Source organism: Aythya ferina (assembly GCF_964211825.1).
Source record: "Aythya ferina genome assembly, chromosome: 1".
Taxonomy (NCBI): Eukaryota; Metazoa; Chordata; class Aves; order Anseriformes; family Anatidae; genus Aythya; species Aythya ferina.
This window is the reverse complement of record NC_140296.1, coordinates 145,744,943-145,766,006: the sequence shown is the minus strand read 5'-3', so window position 1 is coordinate 145,766,006 and position 21,064 is coordinate 145,744,943. Positions and strand designations below refer to the sequence as shown.

Genomic DNA, 21,064 nt, shown 5'->3' with positions numbered 1-21,064 from the left:
TGATCCATTTAGGCACTCTGTGGACAAATAGTGTCTTTCCAAAACTCAAAATCCTCTTGCTTTGAAAACTTGTGTCCATATGCTGCTGGGGTGCTTGATCCCTGAGGTGTCAGCATTTCAGAAGGATACACTTCTGACACAGGGCTTTAGTGAGGTTTGTTGTATGTTCTTCACAGTGACCTGAAATCTCTGAAATCTGAGATTGGAAATTTCAAGAAAATACTTCAGAGCAACTGTTGCCTGAGGAATGCCACCTCCAAGAACTACAGTGGGAAGGGGATATTCCTCCAGAAAGGAAATTTAACTGTGGGCTTCCTCGCCCCTTCTCTCTCTCTGACATTTGCAGAAGCACTGTAATGGTACACCTTTCTTAAGCCAACATTTGTCTGTGCAAAATGCTCTCTTCCCACTTTCCATTCTATTTTGTCTGTCATTCCACCTTCCAAAAATTTCTTAGCCAAAGATCTGTATTTTGCCATTTCTATTGGAAATATACGACATCTGTGGCACTCCTACTTGCCTTAAAGAGTGTCTTACATTGAGACAGTGTCAGTGATGAAGCTACTTATACAGCATAGGTATCAGAATCTACTCTTATATGTGTACTAGATCAAGAAAATCCTTAACTGAAGCTTAGGAAAATGTAGGAGCTGTGTGGTAGGCAATGATGGTAGGCATGGAAAAGCAATCACCCAGAAATTAACAGTACAGTATGTATTGGAGTCCTCTTTCCCAATTTTATGTCTTTGAAGTAGAGTTTATGTGACATTTACAGAAAGAAAAGGAGGAATAACTGTAACAGGAATTCTGCTAATTTAGTTTTCATAAAGGAGCTCTGTGCTATCCATTTCTTTTGGGGGCAGCAGAGAAGAAGAAGCCAACAAAGATGACAAAAGCAAGAGAGACTATATTTTAATAGATGGATATTCCAGCTTAGTGCAGGACAGTGGGAGAAAGAGAGGTAAAAGCTAGCTGAGATGCTGAGGAAGCACATATATTGCAAAACACCATTGTAATAGATTGTTCTGTAGTTTCATGTTTGTTGACTTTTCCATTTGATTACAGCCATATTTTAAAAGAAATATTTTGTTGTTCAAGTGAAGTGATGAAATAGTCTCTGAGTAATTTGATTTGTCACTGGGTATTTCATTCGTAAAAGTGTGTTGGCCCTGAAAAGCCTTCTGGCATAGCAAGAATATTCTAAGACCTCTCCTGTCTTCTGCAAATATAATAATTATATGCTCTTCTACCTGGTTTGCATGGGCTGTTTTGAGCATCAGTGCAGCAAAGGTGCTTTCCATTTCCACCTTTGGTAATATGCTTTATTCTTATATCTTCAAAAAGCAAAAGTATCAGACCTGATTAGCAAGCTTGCCCAATCCAGCTCATCCAGATCAACAGAAAAAAATATGAAGCTGCTTCTGATAATCTAAAGCAACTATTACAGGTTTGGATGAATAAAAATAAATATTAGTTATTAATACAACCTTACAGAACTTTTTTGTGCTATTATTTTGTTTCCTACTCAATTTTCTATTTTAGCTATACAGTATATCAGTTTAATTTTTTTTTTTAATTGCTTTTAAACACTTGAGAAGCACAGCCAACTGAGCTAAATAAGTTCATCTTTAGAAACAGACTATAATTCATTATGAATTATTGTGAACCATGTAAATGATGACAATCTTAGGCACCTGTGCCTTTTTGGCATCATAAGACATGCAGAGTGCAGTGATAAACCTTTCATACCTCCAAGGTAATTTTCCTCTTCTGTATTATCCTAAAGTTCTCCAGACTTAGTCAGCACTGAAGTTGCCCTATGATTTGAAGGAATGAATGAAAGGAAGCAGGAAATGACAGAGATTAACTTTGACAGTATTAAAAGACAAGATGCAGAGAAAATATCTTGTTTGGGTATGAAAAAGTGCTAGCTATACCTAGAGAGAAAAAAAAAAAAAAAAAAAAAAAAAGATGAAACAAGCTGTTTTTAGGAGGTGAAATGAAACTTTAGTCCAGCCTTGAGTAATATTGTGACTGCTTTTTACTTTGGAGGATCCCTTATCTAAGGGTAATGCGATGGCATTCAGCTATTTCGGGAGCTTTGACAGTTTGCCTTAATATTACAGAAGAAGGTAAGAGGGCACCTAGAAAATGAGGCATGATTTGAGCAACACTGGGCTTCAGCACAGTTAACAGCTTAAAAAGTTAAAATGTTAACTAGGTCCTTTTGGAAAATATATTGACTATATGCTGTATTTTTTCTTCAATGTGTGCCCTTAACATGTTCCCTGGAGAAGCCTTCTAGAATACATGTATACATTTTGGCCCGATCTAATTCTGTTTGTGGTCATTTATAGTCACCAACAATTGCTAACGTTTTACACTCTAGGTAAAAGAGGACAATAGACAAATAAGCCCGTGAGTTCCCTATCACTGGTGTGCATTTGGAGAAATGCTAGTTTCGCTGAGGGGGTCCTGCACTGTGCTGTTAAAAGCAATGTAAAAGATGTGAGTGATGTAAAAATGTTGTAAGTACATGATGTAACATTCTAGCTTTGAGGCTTTAAAGCAATAAAGAATCTGTGACTGATGAATTTATTATCATTAATAAAAAGTGTCAAGGACATTGGGAGGTGGCAGAGGAAAACCATCAGTTTGATTTACACTGTATTCACTTTTCTTACAAAAAAATAAAAAATAAAAATATTGGAAGTGTTTCCAAAGCAATTACCTCTATTTAGCATTCCAAATCACTGTTTTTTCATCTTCTGTGAAGAAAAGAAAAGAAAAGAAAAGAAAAGAAAAGAAAAGAAAAGAAAAGAAAAGAAAAGAAAAGAAAAGAAAAGAAAAGAAAAGAAAAGAAAAGAAAAGAAAAGAAAAGAAGAAAAGAAAAGAAAAGAAAAGAAAAGAAAAGAAAAGAAAAGAAAAGAAAAGAAAAGAAAAGAAAAGAAAAGAAAAGAAAAGAAAAGAAAAGAAAAGAAAAGAAAAGAAAAGAAAAGAAAAGAAAAGAAAAGAAAAGAAAAGAAAAGAAAAGAAGAAAAACAGTGGCTCTTGTGCTGATTTGGGCACAATTTTAGAAGAGCATCAGTTGTCATTTTACTGAATTACTTTGGTTTCTATCTGACACTGACCTGCTGCCCTCCCCAGGCAAACATTTCTGCACTCAGTTATACTCAAGCTAATGACACTTTCTCATAGGATCTTCTGTTGAACCAGATTTCAGCAACAGTTAGTTGTCTTTGAGCTATATAGACTCAATACCCTGGGGTCTGGATGCTTGGCATAGGTCAATTTCTTAATATTAGAAGTTGTTGGAAAAGCTGAATCTATTTAGTGAAATTTTCTTGTAATAGCCAAAATGATTTAGCATTCCAACAGTTAGAGCTATTTCTTTTATATTTTAAATATTTATGAAATCTTTATTTTCAATATTTTTTCATTTTGAAAAAATAAAAAAGTTTGTAGTTGGTGAAGAAACATCCCACTAAAAGGACTCTGAAGTCATAAACCTTAATCTATAAGAAAAAAAAAATCAGTTGGAAAAATGTAGAAATTGCTCCTTAAATTGGAAAGTAAAACATGAAAAAAATAATTGTCATTTTTTCATTCAAATATTGTCTGAAATACTTATGTATATTAGTGTTTGTTTCACATTTTTCATTAAAAAATAGAACTATTGCCTTTGATTAAATTTAAATTGCTTTTTATAGAGTATGCAAATGTAAGGTGTGTAAATATGCTAGTTTCTTCTGAAATAGATGGATAGAGCTGGCATTGTGCATTTGTGTTAGCTTACTTACATAAGGGATGAAAAATTATATGTCTGTGCCAGACTGTAGGATCAAAGCCATACAAGAAACTGAAATCTTAGTTCTTTTTCTTTTAAAATTATTTTTATTCATAACTCATAACACAATTTATCTCTAACTAATAGTATAAATATTTGCAATTCAATTGGATATTGCCTTCTCTGAGCCCATCTCCTCCTTTGATTGTGTTTGAACTTCTAGTGAAGGAAAATTATGCTGAGCTAGTGACATCCAAAGCAAAGTATTATCTTGACATCAAATGCAGGGTCAAGTGAGGGTAGGTGACTTATTTCAAGAATAAGCTTTTCCAGGAAGCCTGTCCAGTGAAGTAAACATTCCCATTAGTCCAGGGTCCTTCAAGGGAGCATTAGGCATCATACATATGTTGTTATCAGTGCCAAATGGTGCAAATGCCACCACTAAAATAAAAGGAAAGGAACTTTTTGCTCCTATAAAACACCTCTAATAGGCAGAAGGTAAGGTAGAGTTATATTTTTCAAACTTTTAGAAAATAACAACATAAAGAAAAAGTAATTTGGGAAAGCAACATGTTCTGTTCTGCAAACAGTTTATTTGGACTTTTTTCTCAACTTGAAGCCGTGTGGTACCCTACACATCTTAAATCACACTCTTGAGAGACAATTCCTTAAAATATGAAGTACGTTTTAAACTGTGGAAGTAATTAACCCTAGGAAATTTTCTCCTGAATTGTGATGGATTCTTCATTCTTGAAAACTGTTACATTAAAAGTGATCATTCTTCCATATAGGAGACATTTGTCTGAACACACAAAAAAATTGGTTCCTGGAAGCTGTGTGACCTGTGTAGGGCTGTTGGCCAGACTAGATGGTTAGAGTGGTACCCTGGGATTTTTTATGGATGTGTCTGTTAGACTTTGCTTTCTGTCTACTTGCTTTTACTCTTGCTTTTGCTCGAGAAGAAGAAAATTTTTCATTGATTACTGACATAGTTTTAACTCACTTTTTTTTTTTCTTGTTTGTTTGTTTGTTTGTTTTTGTTACTGAGCACTTAAGAGAAATGCTGTAGGCAAGGGCTAGTTCAGTCTGTTAGGTATATTGGGTGATGGAAGTCTCCTGATGTTCACTCTGCTAGAAGTCTTGGCAGCTCCAACCTGAGCAAAATCACAGGCACAGACCACAGCAGGGTGTACACCATTTTCAAAGCATGAAGGAAAAATGTTACTGTTGTTTCAGCTTTGGGGAAGTGCTTAATTCCTTTGTTTTCCAGAAAAAGCAAGTAGAAAAGTGGAAAGTAGAGCAAGGGCTAGGAAGGAAAGTGTTGAACAGCCCAAAATTACCTTCCTGATACCATCAGCAAATGGAAACTGTGTGAAGTCCATGTTGTTGGTTTTGCTCCTTTATCGGGTGTAGAGTGAGGAGGGGAGCCATTACCCTGCAACTAGCTCTTTCCTGTGCTGACTGGGAGCAAAGAAGCACACAGTCTCTCTTGATGATATTTGTATTTGCTTATGCAACCTGCAGAGAAGTGTCTTACTATTAAATTACTGCAGTTTGCATCCAGGTTGGTCTAAAATTTAGCTTTTCATGTTTGAGAGATGAGATGGATCTTTGAAATTCTTCTGTTCTTCTCCACATCCCAGAGTTTTTTACAAGCCAGTTCTCCTGGGGTATTTTTGGTTGAGGAATGATTGCAATGAAAGCATAACTTCTTTGTTAATGTTAATTTATAAGCTCTTATGACCAGAGCAGTTAAACTGTTGCTGTTAAAAGTGGATATATATGGCAGGAATTTATTTATGCATATCCAGAAAGAGCATGAGGGCAAGCCCAGTGGAAAAATAAATACTGGCACTGTGCTGAAATCTTGAAGTGAAAAATGCTATGACTAAACCAATGATGCTCTTTTATGTAATGTCTCCTTTAGTGAAAAGAAAGCAGGACACATATTCATATTACATTTTCTGTTTTCAAATTTTTAATACTGTGCAGAAAAGCAAAAATTCACCATGAATATTTCCATCTCTGGTGTGCTGGTTCAGTACATTGTGGCCACATATAGTTATTGTTTTTTATCATCTACCTACAGCTTTTTCTGTCCTGTCCTGCCCCCTCATCTCCCTATCCCCACCCTCTCCATCCTCTCCCCCATACCTCCCTCAAGGTTAAACAAATTGAATTTCCCAAAAAAATAATAGAATATTTTGAGGATTCTGTTGGGAAAACATCTCTTTATTGATTTGAACTAGACTTTAATTAATGCACAAAAGTAGAAAGAAAGAGCAAGAAAATGTAATAGAAAAAGATGATAAAAACTAGCTATCCATCATCTATTTCTATCTAGCTTTTTATTTTTTTTTTTATTTTATTTTTATTTTTATTCTTCTAGTTTAAGTTAATCTCTACGTTAACTTCAAATTTCTGATTTCATCATTTCTATTAGTTTTGGCACAATTGTTTTACTCTTTTACAGTCTATCATGACATATCATTACACTGAAAGTGCACTTAACAGAGGTAATGAAAGACGTGTCACAACATCTTAAATGATGTCAGTCTCTATCTTTGGAAATCTTCCTGAAACAGCTGTACTGCAGCACTGAAGAGGAAAGATCATAAGTCAAAGATGCTTCTCAAATGTCATCCTTATTGTATATCCTGATGGAGTGGTATCTGCTAATCTCTAGTTTCCACACTGAGAAAATTCTTATTTAAATTGATAGGGAATTGACATAACTCAGAGGTGATACAAGGAGACCCATAAAGCTACCTAGATGCAATACAGATAGTCAAGAACCAAAGAAAAGATGAATTTAAGGCATATTGTATGATTTTAACTGACAGTATTCAAACAATTCCACCTTATTATTTCCTCTATCTCTCAAGGAAGTTGAAGTTCCCTGAAGCTCTAACAGTAGGCAAGAATGAATATAGTTCATTTGTCAACGTGTCAGTGACTATTTCAGGATAACCTGTAGAGTAGCTACAAATCCCAGATTTATTTCTCTGGTGAGGCAGTGAAAGTGGTTTTATTGCAGACAAACTGACACTGGAAACAAACTCTCTTTTTCCCTTGTAGCATTCCTATAGGCAGCAACAGTTTGCTTAAAAAAAAAAATTAAAAAAAAATCACAACAGAACTATGGGAGCCTCTGAAGGATTGTGTATAACTTCAAAGTTTCAGTGCATAACAGATAAACACTCATAAACTATCAGATACATTTCTTGTGCAAATGTAAGCCACTAAATGCACACTCACACAGTGTGCACATGTGTATATACATGTACAAATATGCTTATATACAAAATGTATATCAGCATATAGACAATACCACCAAGCCCATGTAAGATGAAGCCAAGGTATTTCTATTCCACTGTAACTATACAAGTACAAAAGCTTATTATATACTCACCTTCAGAATGTAATATCCAAAGAAGGAAGAATGATTAACCAAGTGTTAACCTCATACATTTATCATGTCAGTATTCAAGGCAACTTATTAACCTCAAGAGAGGATTAAAAAGGGGGGTAGTACATTATACAGACTTGGCAATTTCCTAGAGAGAAGGAAAGTGAGGAAGGGCTTAGCAAGCCGTTTCCTGGTAGATCCATGTAATTCATGATCTCCAGGAATGTAGAAGAGAACGAAGGAAAGACCTGGGACTTCTGGATCTGTTTCTTTTCCCCTGGAGCACACACCATTCCCAGGACAAGTGTAGCTGTAATTCTCTCATTTGCTCGAGAACCAGGGTCACTTATCAAGAGCAAACCGTTTCCCTGTGAGGAAAAAATGTCCCTATTCTTCTCACATTTGGTAGGAATAAAATACTCCTAATAATCTGAAAAACTGCAGCTCACTTAGTTTAAAGAGATATTTTTATTTTATTTTTCAAGGGCCTTCTCTGTTAGCTCCATGCCTTTGAATCTATCCACAGAGTAACAGAATGTGATTGTTTTCTAAATTCCTCTTGAAGTTTCATTAGATTTTGCTGGACCCTGCAACAAGATATGACAAATACTTATATAAGTGCACTTGTTTTTCTAAAGTTTATTTTCCCCTCCTCTGCTGCCTAGAGCTAATATTTGTTTTGTGTGCAAACTTGTACAAGTATTAGTAGACTGTGCGTATGTACAGAGGGAGGTGACTACAGTTAAGTCCTAACTCTCCGCATGTAAAGAACAATATTTAAATTATTCTTGAAATCACAGGAAAAAAAAAAGAAAAAAAAATACTAGGGAGAAAGTGGTGTTTGTTAAAACCTTCTCCATTAAAGTCTACAAAGGAATTATCTATTACATCAGCCTCAATGTTGATTGCATTTGTGATGCAATCACAAATTGTGATTTGTGAGTTGAAGCATTAACAATCAACCCCTTCAGCAACTTCTGTCAGGTGAAAATGGGGAATGCTGAAGTGAAGTTGTGGGGGGTATTTAAAATGTCTCGTGCTTGTGTGGTGCTTGGCTTCAGAAAGCCACCTGCTCCCAATACTTTCCTGAGACACACATGCATTACAAGCAGAAAAAAGTTCATGTTTATAGTCCCAATATCCCAATTTACCCATCTCCCTCTCACAGTGTACAGACAAAATGCAAAGTGAGCCAGAATCCAGTACCATCCCTGGGATCCAGGACATAAAATGGAAACTTTGAGTCCAAGTTTCTATTCCTCTATTTTACAATTAAACAAATAGAATTTAAAAGTTATAAAGAGGTAAAATCTGGCTCTTTAGGCTTAATGTTTTGCATATTGGAACATAATTTAGTCATAGCAGTTCAAAAGGAATACAAAACAGACCCTATTTAGACATGACAGTAATTACATCTACCTGGTACAGACTTGAAAGCAAATTAAGTGTAAAGCAGAGCTGAACAGCTCCTTGCCCTCCTGGACTGGGGGAAATTGGAAGTTGGACCCTTCTCTGCCTTTTAACTGAATTAACTGGGGATACAACCCATGACAACATGACAATGTAAGGACATGTTATTGTCAGAGGGATAATATATCTACATGTACCTTGGTGATTCACTATCAATTCTTTAATCAATCAAGAACTGATTTTTTATTCAAAACTGAGCTTCTAAAATTTTCATGATTATTTAATGGAAGGGACAAAAGAAAAGCCGGCCAAAGTCTGTTGGTTATTTGGAATTTGAATATGCATAAATTTCCATTCACAATTAATGCAGCAGTATGCTCTGGATGAAGAGCAAAATCACAGGTTTTGCCTGAAATGAATTTTAGATGACTTGGAGGCACCCTGTTTTGTACTTCGTCTACTTATGACATTAAAAGCCCAGAGGGATTCTAGAGGGGACATGTCTTGGATCCTTTATGCTAATTCAAAGTGAAATTCTCCTAGCTACACATTAGAAGCATTCATTAAATTAGGAATTTCTTTTAAAAAGTTAGTGTAATTTCTTTCTGCATTTTTTACTTAAAAATTCAAAGCCTCATTAGAGTTGAATAGGGAATGTATTTTAAGTTTTTGTTGTTGTTGTTGTTGTTGTTTTGTTTTGTTTTGTTTTGTTTTAGTATGATACCGCAGATTTGCCAAGATAGCATTTCAGATAGGATGGATTTCTGGTCAAAGCAGCAGTAAATCACTGTTAGGGGTAGAACAAGATAAGAATGGGAACAGTAGTTTTTCATGAATGAGTAGCAATAGCTTAACTTTAATTAGTGTAACAGGAAGCTAGATATCTGAGAAATTTTAGAGACAGAGGAGTTTGATCACAAAGCAGTGGGTAGATGTGTTTTATACCTTAGATTAAGATAAAGCACTACTGTAATATTTGATTACCCTATGTAAGATGTATAATGAATTATGTGAATAATTAAAATAAAATAAACACCATAATGGAGAAGGTGTTCTCTTTTCACTAAGCTTGTTCTCATGTAAAGGTTTTCATATATTGATATTTTAAAAGTACCGTTTTTGACTTTAGCTAATGATTGTAGGTAACCTCGGTAATATTTTCATCCTTATTAAGTCAATTTCTTTTAAAGGCAATTGTTGGCTGCATACCCTTTATATCTCTGTGTGACAGGATATGTACAAAATGTTATTTATTAGTCATTGCATTGCATGTTTATAGTTTCAAACAAAAATTCTTTTTATCCACTGCTGTAGCTTGGGGTGGGTTGCTTGAACTCTCTTGATTCTCAGCTAATGTCAACATGTGAGAGAGGAAGAACCTATCTGGTTCATGTTCCCCTTTATGCATTTTCTACTTTTATTATTATTATTTTATGTACAAGGAATGTGCAGTATTGCCAAATGTATAACCTGATGGATATTGACATTATAGCTTGCTGTGTGGAGCTTGTGCTTGGGATGAAGCAAAATCCAGAGCAGCAGGGACCTGAGCCTGGTTCCTCTCCATCCTGTTCCAAGCTTTGAGCACAGTCTGTCTGATGTTACTGAATATCTTTAAGAGGTCTGTCTTTGAAACCAATATGAGAGGAAAACAAGTGGTAAAGATTCAGGTATTTTCTCAAAATACAATTCCTGCTTGATATTTATCTAGTCCCATGTATTTTGGTGATCAGGAGAGCATTGCCAGAGGAAAAGAACTACTGCCAGGCTGAGTTCTACCCTCTGCTTAGCTCAATTGGACCAATCATTTCTATAATGCTTAGAAACAGCAACCAAGAGTTTCTTCAAATGGAAGGAGACCTGTATTCTTATTGCTAGTAAAAATCCACTACATTTTTTCCTCAGCCACCAGCTGTTCTCTGTGAAAGGCTGAAACAAGCTGCTTGAGTTCTTTGATTCACCTCAGCTGGAGGATACTCTTCAGTTGTCATTCTCCACAGAAATCATTAACAACTGGAAAAAGGTAAGCTAGTAGGTCTGTATGACTGCTTCCACTCTTCTGTTTCCATCTCAGCTTTCACAGGGTTAGCAGTATTTTACCCATGTTGTGTATTCACCCTAACTCATCCACTGTTCATTTTCTTCAGCTTCATCAGGACAAGTTTTTGTCTTTGTTTGTAAGGTGTTGCACAAAGGAGTCCATAAGCAACACTTCAGTGAAGGGAAAAAAAAAAAAAAAAAGGAAAATCGATTTTACAATTTTATCTGGTCTTGGAGCTGAAAACAGAGGTAAAGGGAATTTTAAAATGTTGTGAAGTCAATGGGGAGGTGGGAGGTGGGGGACAACCACAGATTGCTTTTGCCCAGAATAGTGTTCATGCTATCCTTTGAAGATTTACATCATTTGGGGATTGTTTTTCCCTCTTCCTCAAAAGTCTGGATCAGAGCTGTTTGCCATTGGAATCTAGTTAGCAGGACTTGTCCTCCCACACTCCTGATAGCTGTTCCTGGTGAGGATGCGTGAATTAAAAAACTGAAAGCACTAGAAATGTCAGAAATATACTATTTCTTGTGATATTTTAATGAGGTTGCAGCTTATGGTAATCAAGAAATTCCCCACTCTGGAAACGAAAGGGGCTTACGTTAATCTGCCATGACACTGATTGTTTTTCCAGTATGAAATGGTGATGTGTCTGTGTAGCTATGCAACTGCAACCACAGCTTGTGCCACCTTGTTGATGGAGGGCCTGGAGGCTCAGAGACAGGTTTGGGAAATGGGTGACAGAGAGCTACTGCTGTCCAATATGAGCTGTCTAGGTCTCTTTTAGGGACATTGTATTAAAGCTTCTCCCTTTGACCACAGATTTGTCTTCAGGGATAATAGAGCTCTTTGCATTTTCCTTTTGCATTTGCAGTGGTTTGTGAGGTCAGGAAGACACCTCATTTTTAAAACATGCAATTACAGTTAATGAGAGTCTTCCTCTGGAAATATATTTTTATGTGTATGTTAACTCTCTCCCTCAAATGTTGCTTTCATAAAAGCTGTCTGTTTTCACTGGAAATTGTATTGGTTTGTGTTTAGAAAGTTTAAAAAACACTAGACTGGACTTTCATTATAGTTAAAGGGTGAGAGTGTTGGCAGTTCAGGATTAAAACTTTTTAATTGCAGGATTTAAAAAAAATTTCCCAAAGAACATCACTTTGAAATGTACAGTTGGACTGTACAAATAACCAGGAACATATTTCAATAAGAAGTGGAAGCATGTTACTGGTAGAGACTGAGAGAGCCTGGATTATCTTTTAGTCACAACACTTGTATGTCCCAAACACATTGTCTTAATTATACATACAATGTTCTTTCATGCAGGGATATACTGTGCTCATTCAGGTAACGTGCAGGCCGTCCTCTATGGACCCTGGAAATGTATTAGCTTTTGGGAGGTGAACGAACGGTAAAACAGAAAAGAAATCTTATTGCTAAATGGCAAAAAAGATCTTTGCAGGTGGCTGTATTTCAAAGAAAAATGTTTTTGATGTATATAAATGAAAAACAGGCAGAAAGATGTCTTCCGTATTGAAGGGGCAATTCAGGAGCCTCAGCAGTACACTAAAGGCTTCATGGATCACTCTCTCAAGAAAATTGAATCTCTTGTCTTGAGGTAAAAGTGGGGATGAGTAAATACCTTGTGCATTCTGAGATAAATAGGAAAAACAGAGAGGAGTCCATTCAAGGTGATGGACTGCAAATAATCTACTATATGAGTGTATCGAAAAGACAAACTCCAAAAGCAAACTTGTACATAAAAGGCATAGTCCTACAAAACCACTTATGTACATCTTTGAAAATATGTATTTTCTATGGGGTGAGTTGGGAATACAGCTTCACAAAGGACAAGCCAAACAGAAAAGACTCCTTTGAACATTGCCTGGGACAGAGACAGTCACTTCAACAGTTCCTACCATTGTGGGAATTTGCTCTGCATTAGGAGGCTAGAACAAATACTAAAAAAACACCTCAAAAGTTAGCTAGTCATTAAAATAATAATATCTAATAATATCCAATCTGTGCTTCAGAAAAATAAGAGACTGGCTCCCATGTGTTGTTGGGCCTGAAACAGTTCAGAACGGAATAATTCCTTTATCTGGAAGAGTTGTGCAGGACCTAGTTGAACTGTGAAGCTGGGTGCCTTTAGGCACAGATTTTTTTCTGTCTCTCTTTTTGCCTGAGGCCCAAGAATTACATCTGTATCTTGGGAAACACAGACATACCCCTCCCTCCCCTATTGCTCCCCCTCAACAAACAAAATCTCCTGTCTGGACTGCCTTCATTTCACTGAGAGGGAAAAGGGCATGACTAGCTTTCAAATCTGTTTGTCTGTATGAGGAGCTGAAGCTGCAGGAGGCATGAACTGTATTAATGCCAATTTGCAGACGTAGAGAAGACTTTGGGAAGTGTAGGAGGCTCCACTTTTTTCAGAGGCCTGGTTTTCCTGGACAGAAAAGATAGTTGGTAGGTAATTAGGGACTAAAAATCTTTTCACTGCAGTTTTCTGAGTTGTCTCCCTGTATGCAAGCAAGGAAGAATCTCCCCAATTTTCCTATTTTTGTTCTCCTTATTATGAACACTTTCCCTTTGCTCAACTCCCGCAGGCACATCTGCTGTGGAAATCTTTTCTCCAGCTGGAAGGATGAGGCATATGGAAACTCTCCAAAGCTGTATGTCGATGTCAGTGTAGGGGGCTCAGCTGAACAACAAACATATTTTTTCAATACAGCTAAATGCAAGATCATTAATCTAGGAATGAAAACTCTATATCATATTTATGTAAGGAGAAGATTGTATTTTGAAAAGCATGATTGAGATAAAGGGCTGCAGGGTCAGGGTGGATATTCATTGCAACATGAGCTCTAAGGATGAGTAGTAGCAAGAAAAAAGTGTTTGCAGTCCTTGATTGTATAGACAGAGAAAGATCAATCAGAAGAAGAGGTCCTGTTACCACTACGTGTGGCATGACTGAATACAGCTTTTGTATTTAACCTGAGACTATATAGAAAGCAAAGATTCTGTTCCACGTAATGTTTCAGGGTGTAACAATTTTTTTTAACCCTTCAAAACTGAAAGGGTTAGACTTCTGCATGCATGAAATGTGAGAAAGCACATAGGAAGCCAAGCTAGCTGGAGATAAGCAGTGGCACTGCTCCCGTGGGCCACTATGGACTGAAATTCAAATGGCTGTATTCCCCAAGAGGTGATATGGGAACTAGGTACTTGATGTATGGCATGTTTGAGACTCCTCGGTGGTCACAAGCAGCAGCTGCCTACTTTTTCTGCCATGACAGAGCTCGTACAGAGGGACCTGGGCATGTCCATCCTGTCAGACAGCCACTCAAAAGGACAATCAAGATGATGGTGCTTCCTACCATGCTCTATGGCATCTGCTCTACCTGGTTCAGATCAGGGATATGAACCTGAAATTTTTATGCCAGGAATGGTGTCAGGAGAGGGCTCTCACAGCACATTACAAATGACTGTTTTCTCAGTTTGGGTCTGCTGAGTTTTGAGTTGCAAAAACTGGAATAACTCCTCCAACTGGAGACAATCAGCATAGAACACTAGAGTCAGTGATTGGGTCAATCCCTTGGATTATGGGAGTTAAAGATTCAAGATGCCTGCTTTGAACTGGGATGATTTGAACATGTGTAAGCCATGTCCCTGGAAAATATTTTCATTGTTCATCTAATTCTAAGGCAGTTTAGAAATCTCAAGTAACTCAATGTTTTCATGCAAAGCTTTGACTTTCATAGAGAAAAGGTGTTTCAAATAAAACAGTATTTCCAATCAGCTCTACTTCACATTTTTATTCAAAAACAAAAACAAAACAAAAACATATTGGCAAACTGAAACGTCCAAAAAAGAGCTACAACAACTATTGGAGTCCTGAGAATCTTCTTTATTACAAATACTCATGACTTTTAGTCTTTTCAGTTTATCTTTAAAGCTAAGTGGTGTCTGTTCACAGCAGATAAGTGCCTATATGTGGAGCAGATTTACTAGGAGACAACAATTTAACCTTCTGAAGACATAAAAAATTGCAACAAGGCTCTCATGGCTGGAAGCTGAAGCTACTCAAATTCAGAACAGAAATCAATGTCAAATGTTTAAGATAAGGATAATCAATCTCTGAAGCACCTTTTAGAGAAATGGGTTATATCTGCCAGCAACTGTAGTCATTAAACCAGGATTATTTTAGAACTGTTTCAAGATTCAACAAAAAGATATATATATGTTTTTCTTCCCTATAAAATAAGTTTTAATGCAACTGGAATTTCAGAACTTGCTTTAAGAATCACTTCATAGAACCCCATGGTCTGTCATATGCAGAAGGTCAGACAAGGTGATCATACTGCTATTTTTCTAGATAAAGTTTTGCAGTTACTTTTTCAGGCTCATAAATTACAGTGAATTATAATAAAAAATACTAGGTCAAACAAAAAGATTTCTCAATAGATTTCCCATCAGAATCTATTTAAATGAAGCAAAGCTTTTTTTTTTTTTCCATTCCCTTCCTTAAGTTTTTTCACTTACTAAAATGTAATTTAGGTGATTTTTCAAAAATATTGCTTCCTTTTGACATTTTCATCAAAATATTTAAATTATTCATTCTAAAACTTTGTCTTCCTTCTTCTCCAGATTAAACTTGTTTGAGAAACTTTACACAAATAGCTTGCTTGACTCAAATATTTATTTTTCACTCCTACACTGAAAATGTCTGTACCTTGTTTTCTGGGCTTGAATGACAGGACTTTGAGAAAAGACATCTGAACTCACTTTCTGGCACTTTCCCCCCTACTGAAGGGCATTCAGTCCCCAGACTTACATGCCAGCTTTCTCCCTTGAAGATTTGCTAAGTTGTAGTCTTAGTTCTACAGAGATGATGCCAGAAAATCATAGATTCTTGTTTATATGGATGGTTGCAAGTTGTTTTTAGTATACAGTATCAAATTAGCACATTTATCAGAATGATAAAGGGAGATAAATAGCTGATGGGGCAAATAAGTATCACTTATTTCACATACCTCACTGCTGGATGGAGTGGGAAAACTCACCAGTATCAGTGATGATTTCTGTATAAGAAATATACATATTTTTTCCTGCCCAATTTTACTCTCTTTTCACTGAGATTTTATAGTACAATTCTGAAGGGTATGCTGAGATATACCTCTGCAACTTTCCCAAAGGTGAAAGAGATGAGTTTTTTTTTTTTTTTTAAAGTCCCTTTTGTTTTCTTACTAAGCATGCTGTAGATGAGGAAAGCTCCCAGCAATATGCAGAGGTGAGGTACATAAAAACACAGAGATAGCATTCTGGAATGACATCTCTCACACACTGTTAAAAATACATTTCATTTGAACATCCCCTCATTTATTGTAAAATGCAAAGCTTACAAATGGATTAAGTTTCAAAGAAGATTCAGTACATGCTTTGGATTATCTGAGCTTCTGGCAGAACTGTTGTTTTATTTCTAAAGTAAATAGTCCATCTAAACAAACACATTTTAGCTAGAAAACCGCAGTAATCAACTAATCTCAATATTTTCAAAATTTTGCATAGTTTGACTCTAGAAAAGAAAAAAGGTTCAGAAACCACCTTCTCTGGTTTTGTTATTTCACTTCGAATAATACTAAAGGTCAACAGGCTTATTATGACCCAAAACATAGTTTGAGTAAGGTTGTTGCCTACAAAGACATGAGTTCATGTTCATACACAGCCTCTTATACATTGAGAGCATCACCACCGGCATCTCTGTGACTCCAGAAGCCTGTATCCTTCGGCTGAAAGTGATGGGTTGTAACTAAGTTTTTCTCCAAGGTAAAAGCTGAAGGATGGGAAGAGAGGTAAAAGGAAGGGTGGCAGGGCTGGGGATGTTCAGGTGAGATCAATAGCTTAATTATTGTTCAACAAATGGGGCTGAGTGATGAAGCCTTAGATGATTTGTTATCTCAACTACCAGGCCTGTTTCTGCTTGTAGTCCTTAATAGCTTGCTTTGTGCTCATGGTCAGCTGGGAAATGAGGTTATAAAGCTGCATATAAAATATCTCTCTTCTAGGGCTGGAGAGCAGAACTCTTCTTGGATTCTGATCTGAAGAGCCTGATGCAGTGGACAGGTGGTGGAGCAGCCTGGGTGGCAGCCTGGGGTCCCCAGCTGGGAGAGCCACCTGTGAAACTCCTCCACAGGAATGCATTGCATTGCATTTCCCTCTAATTAAACAGCAGGCAACAATCATCTGCAGACATAGACGCATTAGTAATGGTGAGCATCGAAAGCAGGTGTATTCCCCCCCTTCTTTTTCCTACTGCTATAATTATTCTGTTGGGTTTTAATTGCTCCCGTTATATGTCATAGATAGGAATGGATCTTCTGGGTTTTGGTCAGATGCAAACCTCTTAAACATCCATTTACCTCGTTAATAAAGTTCTTGGGTTAGAGACACAAAAGTAGCTGGGCACTGCAATGCCAGACATTTTTGTATGCTTCCCTTCAATGAAAGAGCCCTGAAGAAGAAAGAACCCATCTCCCTTTGTAAAGAGATGAGGGCTTTAGAGAGGGAGTCCTGAAAGTTTGCTTGCTGCAGAGGACCTGTTTTTCTCACTAGCTGGCAGTGAGGCAGTGTGGAAAAAGAGAAAGCTTAATAATATTGAATATTTTCTTCTATGTTGTGTTCACAGATGCAATTTTGCCCCAGCTTGCTCTCTGTTTCTTAGATATAAAACAATACTTTAATGGCACAGGAATGCTTGCCTACCTCTAGAAGACCCTGATTCACATCCCTAACTGTAATGACAAAAGATTCAAGCATACATCTTCCATTTTGTTCTATAAGAATGATTGATCCAGATAAAACACTTCCGCTTATTGGACTAAACAAAGTTAGTCTAACTACATAGCCTTGTGGTTGGGGCACTGACAAGCAAGGGGGAAAGTAAGTGCTGGTTGATGTCCCAGCTAATATTGAGGCGTCCACTGCTATCTGCTGCCCCATTTGAGTATCCTACGATACGATACTAGTATACGAAGGGATCACTGGAATCCAAAGGGACTCCTACTGAAAAGTAGGAGTGTTTCAGCTATGACATACAAGGAGACACTGCTGATGGCCTGGTCACTTGGCCAGTGTAGAGAATAGCTGGGAATCAGAGCCCTGCATCTCTCCAGGACACAGGAGCTGGGCTGGCATGCTCTGCCCAAGATAGGGAGGATGGGTCAAGGTGGGTCTTGCTGCTTTGCTGTGGTGTGGGCAGCAGAGACCAGCTGGTAGGTCTGCAGACAGACAGTGATACTTGCTTATGAGTTAATCCCAGCACAGCCTGGGGATGAACTGAGCCTTCTCATTCTGCACTCGGCAGGCTGAGGCAGTCTAGCAATGCAACTGCAAGTATTTAGGAACTAGGGGTGTTTTACCAGCACTCTGTTTAGTCTTCCACATACTGGGAGCCAGTGCCCAGCACTTGCATACTCAAAGTCCTTGCTCAGTTGCTGCCTAAGTCCTTAGCTCCTTTAAGTAGTTTCTTTTTTCTCTATCATTTGGTATGACTGTTTCTCTGCCCTCATGGCAGAAAGTATGGGCATGCCAGGTAAGGTTTGTTACTTTACTGTATTATAATTCTTACTGAAACTTCTGCTCCGTTTGTTTATTATGTCAGAAGTGTGGGCACAGGGGAAATTAGACCTGTTTGGCATTACTGACTTCTGCTACATATGCCTGCTCACTTTTTCCCCTTGCTGTGGGCTAGTGACCTGAAGTCAGTCACCCTTCCCTTTTTCCTTTGTTATCACAGACACAGCATGAGAAATGTGATAACACCAGGTTGGAAGTTACTTTACAGAACATAGCTTAGATTGTTTAAAATAACTTGTTTATTACTAATACAAACAAGAAGGGGAAAAAAATCTCATCTTAGTTTTTCTGACATGACAATATTACGTCTATCCAACTCTTTTCTACCTGGCCTTAAAATCAAATAAATTTGCTCTGTGCTTTGCTACAATTACTTTAACAAGCACCCAACAGTAGGATGTTAAATGAAGCAGTGAAAATGGGAAAACACCTGTTTCCTCATACCTTCCTTCAAAGGTACACAACATTTTGGGATTTCCAGCCAGCAAACAGGTCTCATTCCTTCCTGGAGGTAAGCTGGAGGGGCTCTGTGACCCTACAGAAAACTCCTGATTAAGACACAGCAACAGTCAACATCTGATTGCTTTGCGTGGGAGTTTTCAGTGAGACATCCTGAGAGCGTAATAACTTTTACAATTGATAGCACTTCTTAGAGCCCTTCTTGTTGTTATTTAATTGATTCCAGACTGGTACTTGCTAAGAAAAATACTGTTTGTTGGGTCTTGAGCTGTTTATTATCCATTAATAACCACGTGGGTGGACAGCTGTATTGTGCTGATCAATACACAGAGCTGTTCTCCTGAGAGGAGTGCAAAGAATCTGGCACCCAGGCTGTGCAGAGAGGAAAGCACCCTTCTTGCCTTCCAAAGGTCCTTGACCTTGCTCAGGTGGCATAAAGCCTTGCAAGGGACAATTGCTGCTTGGAGTCTGGAGCGGCATGGGTGTACCAGGCACTAAGGAAAGGCTCAGCCACCTCCCCCCACTTGAGGAACAACACAAAAGTGAGACAGAAAACATCTGTGCTCTAGACTGGGAAAGAAAGATTGCTTTCCAGTGTTTTCCTGAAGTTTAGAATAACAGATTTCATTTTTGTTCTGTTTAAACCATACTCACTGCACAATTATGTTTAATACAGGTTTTAATATAAATATTGCAAAAATATTTATACTAAGGGAAAGGTAGTTATTTATACTTTAGCTTCTGTGCTTGCTTGTGTACAGTGTCCAGCATGTCAAAATCCTGGTCTTCAGCTTTTTAAGTGAGACTGAAAAGTATTTTCAGTTGTGTACATATATGTGTGTAAGTATACGAAGAAGTTATGTAAATATCAGACACTGAAATATGGAGTTTCCAGTTTATGGAGAACTCAGAAATTACTTTTCTGTTTTGTTTTGTTTAGGCTTAGAAAAAAAAAATCTATAACTTCCCATGAAATGGGATATCCTGCAAAAAAATATGTGTTTAAAATTGTGTGTTATATGAAGTCTGACTCCCACTGACTTGTCATAACACCATATGGAAATATATGCAAAAAAATCATTGGATATATGATGAAATTGTGTTAAATGAAATTTTAATTTTTACTGATTTTTTTTCATTTCTGGGTTTGTATTGCTTTTCTGACTCATGTCACTAGAGGTATGACATTGAAATAAAAATTCACAGTAATACAATTTCCTGACAAATGCGTGGGTGAGATGTATTCAGAAACCATTACTGGGCTCATATTTGGTCTGAGCTGAAGGTTAGTTTTGAATTTGTTTCACATGAACTGCTGACCTGATGAAAAATAACAGAAATGAAAGATAAAAACTATAGTCTTCCCTACCAAAGTTCTACATTTTCATCTAGGTTCTTCATTTAAGTACTTTGCTCGGGGGCAGCAGTAGTCACCACTATTAACATATTTTGTAATCAACAGATTGTGAACATGTTTAGCCACTAGGATCTAGCAATGATTTCAAGGCAGTGACCTAGACATGAGAGGTACTTTATCTCGTTAGAAGATAATCAGCACTTTCTGAGCCCCTTAGGAATTACTGTTTTATGATTAGGCCAATAAGTTAATGGAATATAAACCCCTTAGAAGAGGTAACTCTGAACAATAGGCAAAAGCTAATACAGCATGATACAGCTTTTGCAACTGAAATTATTTTAAACTAGTCTCAGAGTTTCTTCTGACAAATGAACAACCAAGGGTGGATTTTTTCTTTTTATCATTATATTCATTGCTTATAGCCATCACAGTCACAACCTAAGTGTCCAGTGTAATAGGAAGAACATCATCTTGTATGGAATTGAATCCAAATCTGTTAGATTTTTTTGTCCCTTCTGCACAATTTGTAAAGGAGGGGAAGAAGGAAGGGAAGGATATGAATGGAAAATGTGTACAGAAACTTTCTTGCCCTTTGGGGTTTTGTCACATTAGTCACTTGCAATCAGATTAGCAGTTTCCTTTGTAAGGCTTGTCTCATTTCAGGTTAGTATTCATATGTAGTAATGTTATTGCAAAGTGACATTCCTAGCACAGTCAGTAAAATGCATGTTAATAAGGAGTGATGGAGAGAAGCTAATGTGTTGTGGATGTCAAATGGTGTTAGCAGAGAGGTGCTGCTCTGCCCTTTCCAGTTTGCATTGCACCAACCAGGAGTGGCAAAGACTGGAACATACTTATTTTGGCACTTCACCTGAAGAGCCTGTGTGTGGGGTGAGAATGGCAACCATGTCAGCCATGAGTGATACAACCAGAGCAGAGAAAGAAGACTGTTTTCATATATCC

At 37.2% G+C, this 21,064-nt stretch overlaps 1 long non-coding RNA gene across 2 annotated transcripts in view; it reads left to right on the top strand.

The window, feature by feature from the left end:
• The window catches only part of LOC311430224, a 48,212-nt gene that overhangs the window by 17,684 nt on the left and 9,464 nt on the right, over positions 1 to 21,064 (top strand). Inside the window, exons 5-6 of one of the 2 annotated variants that reach the window (XR_014688621.1) lie at positions 10,512 to 10,629; positions 16,716 to 18,796. This is a non-coding gene — a long non-coding RNA (uncharacterized lncRNA). The remainder of the gene's footprint in view (positions 1 to 10,511; positions 10,630 to 16,715; positions 18,797 to 21,064) is intronic. The other variant, XR_014688622.1, reaches the window with a different exon arrangement.